The sequence below is a fragment of the Mastomys coucha genome, unplaced genomic scaffold (assembly GCF_008632895.1).
Source record: "Mastomys coucha isolate ucsf_1 unplaced genomic scaffold, UCSF_Mcou_1 pScaffold22, whole genome shotgun sequence".
NCBI classification, from domain to species: Eukaryota; Metazoa; Chordata; class Mammalia; order Rodentia; family Muridae; genus Mastomys; species Mastomys coucha.
Genome location: NW_022196905.1, coordinates 107,092,252 through 107,101,846, shown reverse-complemented (window position 1 = coordinate 107,101,846; position 9,595 = coordinate 107,092,252). Strand labels below are relative to the sequence as shown.

General features: G+C 48.7%; 2 protein-coding genes across 5 annotated transcripts in view; one reads left to right on the top strand and one right to left on the bottom strand.

Annotated features, from left to right (window-relative positions):
• The window catches only part of Svop (SV2 related protein), a 76,471-nt gene that overhangs the window by 21,562 nt on the left and 45,314 nt on the right, over positions 1-9,595 (top strand). The window lies entirely within an intron of this gene.
• The window catches only part of Usp30 (ubiquitin specific peptidase 30), a 63,170-nt gene that overhangs the window by 49,489 nt on the left and 4,086 nt on the right, over positions 1-9,595 (bottom strand). The gene's annotated exons all lie outside the window — the stretch shown is intronic.

The window sequence follows — 9,595 nt, the reverse complement described above, 5'->3', positions numbered from 1 at the left end:
GCACACAGTGTGTAAGGTCCTGGTGCACACAGTGTGTAAGGTCCTGGTGCACACAGTGTGTAAGGTCCAGGAGCACACAGTGTTTAAGCTCTCACAACAGTCACCATTGCCCCTCTAAACCTTACTTCACCTGTCAATCGAACGGAATCCCTTAGGAATTTGTCCATACCACTCAGGCTTGTCTCTGGCCCACTGCGCCAAAGCATACATATTTACGTATGACCCTTGATCCAGTCACGTGAGCCCCCATCTGTCTGTCTAGAAGGTTTCCACTGCATCCACCACCTCCTCGTTTCTGGCTGATAAGGGGCCTCCTCACACAGGCTTGCAGCCTGTCTTCCTCCTTATACACTCGTGCCATTCTCTTTTCTGGGTCCAGATTGACCAAGGGTCTCCTCTTTCACATTAGAACCTTGGTTACTGAAAAGAGAGGTCCCTTCCCAACCACAGCAATCTAAGAGCCCCCTCAAGGGGTCTGGACAGACAGTTCAACAGTTAAGAGCACTGGCTGCTCTTCTAAAAGACCTGGGTTCAATTCCCAGCACCCACATAGGAGCTCACAATTGTCTGCAGTTCTAGTTCCAGGGAGACCTAACACCCTCACCAGACATACATTCTAGCAAAACACCAATGCACATAAAATAAAAATAAATTAAATCATAAAAATAAAGAGGGCCTCAGGTTGGCTCTGAAAGACACCAGGCAAAGCCACCAGTCAGAGAACCTGGCAGTTTCTGTTGCTTGAATTGCAGTGTCTAGCCATACTCACCAATGGCTGTCAGATTCCAGGGGCCCCAGTGCTAAACCACACAGGCACCTGGGACAAGGTTGAGGGGGTTGTGTGTGTGTGTGTGACTGGAATCCCAGTCACCTGACGTACAGGTGTCTCCCCCAGGAGACCGGAAGAATGCAGAGGTAGACACAGCGGTCTGAAGAAAAGCTCCCACTCTCTACCCCACAGCCCAGTCTGACCACAGTCACCTGGTGCCCACACAGCCTCCCTCTGGTCCTTCTTCCTTTCTCACCATCTTCCAATATTAACCACGCTGTGGATTCCTGGATCCCAGCATCTTTGACATCTGAGAGCCATGTCATCTACATCAGGTACTTTTGTACAGCTCTGATCAAATGCCGAGGAGACATCTTTTTTTGTTTGTTTGTTTTATTTTGTTTGTTTTTAAAGATTTATTTATTTTATGCATATGAGTACACCATCATTGTTCCCTTCAGACACACCAGAAGAGGGCATCACACCCCATTACAGATGGTTGCAAGTCACCATGTGGTTGCTGGGAATTATTGAACTCAGGACCTCTGGAAGAGCAGACGGTGCTCTTAGCTGCTGAACCATCTCTCCAGGCTCCCCCACTCCTCCTCCCGGACAATACATCTTAATAAATCTTTTTTTTTTTTTTTTTTGGTTTTTTCGTGTAGTCCTGGCTGTCCTGGAACTCACTCTGTAGACCAGGCTGGCCTCAAACTCAGAAATCCGTCTGCCTCTGCCTCCCACGTGCTGGGATTAAGGGCATATGCCACCACTGCCCGGCTAATAAATCTTTGATTTAGTCTCCGAGGGAGGGATGGTGGCACAGCTCAGCTCCTGGTCATAAAGGCAGGCAAGCATCACAGAGTCCAGGAAATACACAATGACAGGAGGGAGCCACACACAGACCGGCTGTGGGGGATGGGCACCCATGCTGCAGGTCCCTCAGCCTCTGGGGAAAATCTGCTGGAGCAAACCCCACTGCAAACAAGAGCTGTGCTGGGGAGGGGCATCTCAGACTGAAGCCACCATGCTGTCCCTTCCAAAGGGGACTCATTCCCAGATGGCAAAAGCTCAACTAGCACTGGGTCCTGAGCTGCTCAGCTGGCACTGGGTCCTGAGCCTCCCTTCTCTACTCCCTACTCTGGCTGTGAGTAGGTGGAGCACATCTACCTGGCCCCTATGATCTCCACTGCTGTAAGCAGAATGTATCCTCTCCATGGGCCTCTTAACCTGTCCATGCCTAAATGATAACACACCTGCGGTGTTTGCGTGTTGTACATGTGTGTGGACCAATGATGACATGGCCGTTGTGCCGCAAACATCTCCTTTTCTTTGAGACAGAGTCTCTTGTTGGCCACCAACTTGCCAACTAGGTTAGCTTGGTTGTTGAGCCCCTGGGATTTGTCTGTCTCTGACTCCCGAGAGCCAGGATTACAAGCATGCATGCCCCCACACCTAGCTTTTTAAAAAGTGGGTTTAGGATCTCAAATGCAGGCCCCCTCCTACCCAACAGGCATGCACTTCACCAAAGGCCACCTCTGAGGTATCCCTGTGTCTGGCAATGCTGTGAGGGAAGAAGGGATTCCAGTGACCTCATCACCACAGGGGTGAGAGCCATGTGAACTTTGTCCCACTCTGTAACCAGCATTGAGCACACCACAAGCCCTGGCCCAACACTCCCTGAAATTACCAGTCTTTTCAAGACACTATCTCCACAGTGGTACCTTCGGTCTCCATGGCAACCCTGTGAAGGCAGCAATTGCCATCTCCACTTAAAACCATGAAACTGACTCGGGGTGGTAAAATCGACCTACCCTGGGTCACACAGCTCCTGAATGGCCTGGTTAGGGACAGGAAAGCCAAGGTAGTCTGTGGTGGTACTGAGGCCTCTCCACTGAGGTGGACCCCTCTCTCTGCAGGACTCTGCAACCCTGTAATGATCACAGTCGATTCGAGCTTCATTATCTCAGCCTCTACTCAAGGAATGAGGCCTAGAGGCTCAGATGAAGAGATGGACTTCCTAATCGAGGACCTCCAGAGTCACAGGCCTCACTTAAGGTTCCTCATAAGGCAGATCACACTGGATAGCTGCTTCCTCAAGCTCTTTCCTTTCTTAAGTAGCAAACTTAGACCAAAAAAAAAAAATCTCTGGCTATTTTGGTAAATTATTTTATATATATATATACACACACACACACATATATATATATATATATATGGTGTTTAAGTGCCAAGAAATCGGAGCAGCAGAAGCCAGCCTGTCTTGAGGGCCCATCACTCAGCAGATGTGGCTTCTCTTTGATTTTTCTTTCACACGCCCTCCCCCCACCCCATGGCTCACACAGTTGATAAACACTTTTTGGGGGAGCCCAACAGATTTGAAATATAACCTGGCTGGCTGCGTCTAACTTAATGCCCAAAGCTTCTCTTTCAGATCTGCCCAAAGACAAGAGCAAAGTCCCCTTCTCAAAGGGAAGAACTGTGAACAGTGTGCAGCCAGCGTTGGGTCGTTCCTGCCCACCGGGGCCTGTGCACCCTCACGTTAGTCTCACCAGGCCATGGCCCCCATTCCCCGGACAAAGTCATCCACGGACATACACAGCTTTGCCATGAGCATGCATAGCACAAAGCTGACCTGACTAGGTGGCTCAGGAAGTACACAGAACAGAAGCAATCTGACGTCCCAGTTAGAAATGCCAAACACATTATCAAGATAAAAGGAAAAGAGAATGGTTTTCTCAGCTCAGGAGCTGCCATTCCCGTCTACCTCATGGCATTCCTTCTTGTTAAACTGCAAATGTTGATTCTGTAGGGTGGGGCTAAGACCTGACAGTCTCTCTTTACAGGGCACTGGGGCTTGAACCCATGACCTAGGCAGGAGACAGACCACCAAAATGTGAGTGCAGCTCAACCTAGGTTCTGCAGGAGCCTACGGGAGGCAGGAAGCCTGGCTCAGGATCACCGTGAAGTGTCTGAGTCTCCAGGGTCAGGTCCCAGAGATTTGATCTCACACGTCCAACAAGGAAGCTCCATTGGCCAGTGCAAACCCGCTTGTGAGGAGGCACGAGAGGGCACGAGAAGGCACGTCTACTGTGAGGAGATATGCAAAACGGGGTGGTATGTCTATAGCAGAAAAACGCACACAAAACTATTTTAGCATCTTAGAGGATGCAGTGGCAGTAAGTACTCTGGATAATATGCAGACACTGACATATCCCTCCCCAAAGCTTTGTGTCTCTCCTCTTCTGATACTCTTTACTCATTAAACACTGGTCCTTGAGCTACAGGTGATGCACACCTGTAGTGCCAGGTCATAGGAGCCTGAGGCAGGAGCACGGTGAGTTCAAAGCCAGCCTGAGCTGCTTAATGAGCCTTGCTCTCAAAAACAAAAGCACAGACAGTAAAACAAATGATAAAACCATCCTCCTCCTCTTGGTCGACCAGTCAACCACTACTCCATGCTTTACCTCTGAAGTCCCCATTCCCGGTCTCCTCATAAAAACAGAATCATGAAGTGCTTGTCCTATGTCTGGCGTGTTCTCCTAGTGTGATGCTTTTAAGATTGTTCTAAGTCAGCCGGACAGTGGTGCTGCACACCTTTAATCCCAGCACTTGGGAGGCAGAGACAATCGGATTTCTGAGTTTGAGGCCAGCCTGGTCTACAGAGTGAGTTCCAGGACAGCCAGGGCTACACAGAGAAACCCTGTCTCAAAAAACAAAGCAAACAAAACAAAAACCAAACAGAATCTAATATCCCATTGTGTGGCCATGCCACAGTTTATCTATCCAGTACCGCCATGCACTTGGGTTGTTCCACCTTTGACTAGTCTGTTGGCCACATGCATGCCTGGTGTGCCTAAGGAAGTGGTGAGCCTCTGTGTAAGTTCTGGACATTGAACCCCAGTCCTTTGCAAGAACAATAAGTGCTCTTAACTGCTGAGCCATCTCTCCAGCTCCAATGACATAGATTCTTAAGTGGTTATCCCATGCACACATAGGTCCCTCCCCTCCTGAAGAACGTTTCTAATCTTAGACAAACACAAAGTAAACAGCCAACAGTACGCTAGCCAGGAAGAGACATGTCTGGAAATGGAAACTCAGATAGCCAAACTGAAACCTAGGCCAGCCACTTGCTGTGTGACGTGGGGTGGCTGCCAGCTCTGAGTGTATGTGTCTCCTTCTGTGAAAAGGAAGGTTAAATAACTCATGCAACCCTGGACCTGACACATGATGAGCCTTGTCAGGCTACATCACAGTCGTCATGGCAACCATTGTTTGTGCACGTATGGATCCCTGGGATGAACTGTCAGCAGAATGACTCTATGCGGCTACAGTCCCCAAAAGTTTCACCCATCAGTGTTAGTCGCAGAGGTGGGGAGTCACTGACAGTCCTTAAGGAGAGAATGCGTAGAGAGTTCTGAGGCCCCGAAAATGCAGATTCAGGGGTGGTCTGCTGATCTTCCCTTTATCTCTAAAATGAACTGATTAATAAGTACATATGCAAATATATTTACATTCATATTTGCATATATTTACATATATTCTTCGTCCTCCCTGCAGTGGTCAGCTGTAATTGTGAACCTGACAAAACCTATAGTCCCTAGGGAAGAGTCTTAATGACAGGTTGTCTAGACAGGGTTGGCATGTTTGTGGAGAGACACCATGTTAATTAGTGTGCAAAGACCCTGCCCACTGTGGGTGGCACCATTCCCTAGGCAGGGGGACCTGAGCTGTGTAAGAGAGGAGCAATGGAGCATGCATGCACTTCATCTCTGTCTGCTCCTGACTACGAGTATGGTATGCACTAGCTGTCTGGAGTCCCTGCCTGCATTCCCCCAAAGCCTGGACCATAGCCTGGAACTGTGAGCTGAAATGAAGCCCCTTCTCTCTGGAGTTGCTTTTTGTCAGGGTTTTTTTTTTGTTTGTTTGTTTTTTTTTAACACAGCAACAGAAATTAAACTGGACCCGCCTCCAACAAATTACATTTCTTTTTTTTTTCTTCTTTTCTTCCTTCCTTCCTTCCTTCCTTCTTTCTAAGATTTATTTATTTATTTCATGTATGTGAGTACATGGTCACTGTTTTCAGACATACCAGAAGAGGGCATCAGATCCCCATTACAGATGATTATGAGCTACCATGTGGTTGCTGGGAATTGAACTCAGGACCTCTGGAAGAGCAGTCAGTGCTCTTAACTGCTGAGCCATCTCTCCAGCCCAACAAATCACATTTTCATTTTCTGTGAATACTATAGCACAAAACACACATATACACACATGTGCATGCACACACACACACACACACACACACACACACACTCACATATACATACATGTACACATACACAGACGGGCCCACTGCGTAGGGGTGAATTGGTTTTGTTTTTTCAAATGAGTCTCACTGTTCTGTCCGGGTTGCCCTGCTTCTCCTAAATGGCTGGGACTTTGAGTGCACTCCTGCTCCAGGCCAGCGATCTGGCTCTGTGATGTGAGCTCCCTCCCAGGGCAGGGTGACTATGATTGGACAGGTCTCCCATTTCTCCTTCACCTTTATAAAGCTAGAAGTGCCCTTTGGGCCGGTACAGTTGGTAAATATATGTCGAGTAAATGAACAGACGTTCTCCAGCCTGAGTCGAGAGCTTAGGTGGGCTGTGTTTATTCCAAGATAATAAATATAATGCAAAGTTTGTTGTTGTTTTTTTAACTATTTGAAAGTGTAAAACTCAGTGGCATTCGAGGTATCCCAATGCTTTGTCCCTCTCACCCCAAATGGGAGCCTGGTCCCCACTTATAAGTGACTCCCTGTTGCCTGGCAACTGCCTGGCTCCTAGCAACCAGCAATCTGCCCTCTGTCTCTCCGGATAGCCCCAGCTCTGGATGTGGCATACGTGTGCCAGATTCTTGCTCCGAATCCGCTCGCTCCGGGCCTGAGCCTTTAACGGCTGAGCTACCTCTCCAGCCCTTGTGCCAGACTCTCAAGTCATGTATGTGAGTAATTGGCTTCTTCATCTCGGTGGGGAGAGTCCATGTGCTCTGGAGCCTGTGTTAATAACTGGAGGGCCTATGTAGTTCATAGACATGATGGGCTAGAGCCTGCTCAGGCCAGCTGTCTAGGGGCACCCTAGCTACTAAGCACTCAGGCCTTTTCAGAGCCTGTTGTTTACCCATCACCCACCAATGGCCTGAACTTGGCCATTCATCACAGGTGCACTTGGTCCACCGGTGCTGAGAAATGCTCCCATCAAGACGGGATGTGTGAAAGCCGGTTTTCAGCACGGTCGGTCCTTGCTTCAAAGGCCCCTGTGGTCTCTATCACACTCCTCCCCAAGTTTCCCATAAACACTCTCTCTGTGGTGTCCCCGTCGAAGGCAGTTTATCCCCTCTTATAATGGATACCTGCCGTCTAGTTGCATGGGATACTCCAGTTCCAGCCTGGTGGGACACTGCCCAGAGGCCTATGTCTTTGGCTGCCTGGGTGGAGAATGAGCCAGAGACAACCTACTTGGCCACAGGGGACCTGGAGGTTCTTTGGCTCTGCATCTCCCTGGCAGCCCTGCTTCGTGGTAAAGGGTCCCAGAAATGGCAGAAATCCTTATCTGATTCCAAGAAGCTCTCAAGAACTTCAAAATGAAAAACCTCAGTCCCTGAGGGAGCCCTTTGGGCCTAGGCACTTACGTTGTGAACAGCTTGAGGGTTCTGGTGACCCCTATACCAGGGTGACAAACTGGGAAGATCACACGGGACTGAACTGTGTGCTTGGATTCTGGCTCTAGAGTGCATGGCTCTCTGTGTCTTGTGTCCTGCCCACTCAAATCAGCTGCTAAGCTCAGGCCTCTCCACCTGGAGATGCTTGGGGTGACCCTGACCAGGGGCCAAGTGACACCAACCAAGGGTTGTGATTGCAAAGAATGCCAGGCCAGAAGCTCGACTCCCTTAAACCTGTGTGGCCCAGGGCAAGTTCCTCATCCCTCAGAACACCGTATTCATACTGGTGAACTGGAACCAAACTCATAGACTGCCTGTCAAGTTAACTTTTCTAAAAATTAGGGTTTTCATAGGCTGGAGGAACAGAGAGGAATAGCTCAATCTGTAAAGTGCTTGCTGTGCAAGCTGTGGACCTGAGTTTGAGCCCCAGACCCTATATCCTATATACTCTGCACCTATAATCCTAGTGTCAGGAGGCAGAGTCAGGCAGATAAACACCTGGAACACTGATCAGCCATAAGCTCCAGATTCATTGAGAGATTGTCACCAAAAAAAGAAGGTGAAAGGGTAGGAGAGGTAGTCCAGTGGTTAGAGCACTGGCTGCTGTTCCAGAGGACCCAGGTTCAGTTCCCAGCAACCACATGGAGGCTCACAACCACCTGTAACCCCAGTTTCAGGAGCTCTGATGCCCTCTTCTGGCCTCCACAGGTGCTGCATGCATGTGGCACAAATATGTGCAAAAAATACCCACATATACAGACTGAAAATAAATTAAATTCTCAAAAAGGCATTAAAAGCAATAATGTGGAAAACAATACAGAAAAACATCTGATAATGGACCTCTTGTTTCTATATGCATGCACAAGCATGTGTGCGCACACATGAACATGAACCCATGACGCACACACACATGTGCACACATGTACACGCACATACGTGCACACATAACACACGAGTACAGGCACACAAGCATGCACACACATGTGCACACGTGTGCACACATACATGCACATACATGTGTGCATACTTGTGCACGTTCACACACACACACAGCGCAGGAGCACACACAAACCAGCAGGGGGCTTCACACAGCTCCTGGCTTTCCACAAGCTTTGATTTATCACTCGCTGTGTGACTTGGTGCTGACTCAGGTCTGCTGCTGACAACTCTTCATATCTTCGTGGTGCCTCAGAATCACTTTTTTTTTTTTTATAGGGGATGCAGATCCCTCTCCTGGGCTGGCCTGCTCAGTTGTTTCCAGTGTTGGTCACCTAGAGAGTCCCTCCCATAAAGAACCACCCATGGCAAAAGGCCCCATCTAGCCTGGAAGTCACGGTCTTTGAACCTGAGGTCCTATAGCCAAAGACTGGGCCGTGTGTGGGTCCCCATACCTCTGGGTGGGGACTGTCCATGCTGCAACCTACCTAGGGACCTGGTGGAGTCTTTCCACCACTTCTCTCACTGTCCCCCAGTCCTAGCTTGCAGTGAGTGTTCTCTGAAGAACACGTGTTCAGTAAATCAATGGCCCCAGAAATCCACTTTGGATCCTTTCCAGAAATGAGAAAACCCATCTTAGACTTCACATGGAGTCTCGGAGGACACCAGAACACAAAACCCACAGATGCCTCAAGGGTCCTGATTATCAAAAATAGTTTGTAAACATAATTTTAAAAATTTGAAAAACATAATTTAAAAAAAAATAGCTGATACGAAGCTGTGCGGGCCAAACCTGCATGACACTTGCCTCAATGCACAGTTCAGCAGAGTACAAAGCAAGCTGAAGCCCTGGAAGTGGGTGGCTTTCCATGAGGCCATACAACTGCCTAACGGAGAAAGGATAGAGAGGGAAAAAGCCAGCTCTAAATGTACACCATCTGCAAAACTCAGCTCCAAGCTCATCAAAGACGAAACCCATAAACCGTTAGAAGAGGAACTGGCAAGATGGCTCAGTGGCTAAAGGTGCTTGCTGCCAAGGCTGATGACCTGAGTTTAATCTTAGGGACTTCAATGGTGGAGAGACAGAATTGACTCCTGCAAGTTGTCTTCTGACCTCCACAGGTATGCTGTGGTATGCACATATGAACACACACACACATATACATGCATGCACACGCATGCACAGAATGA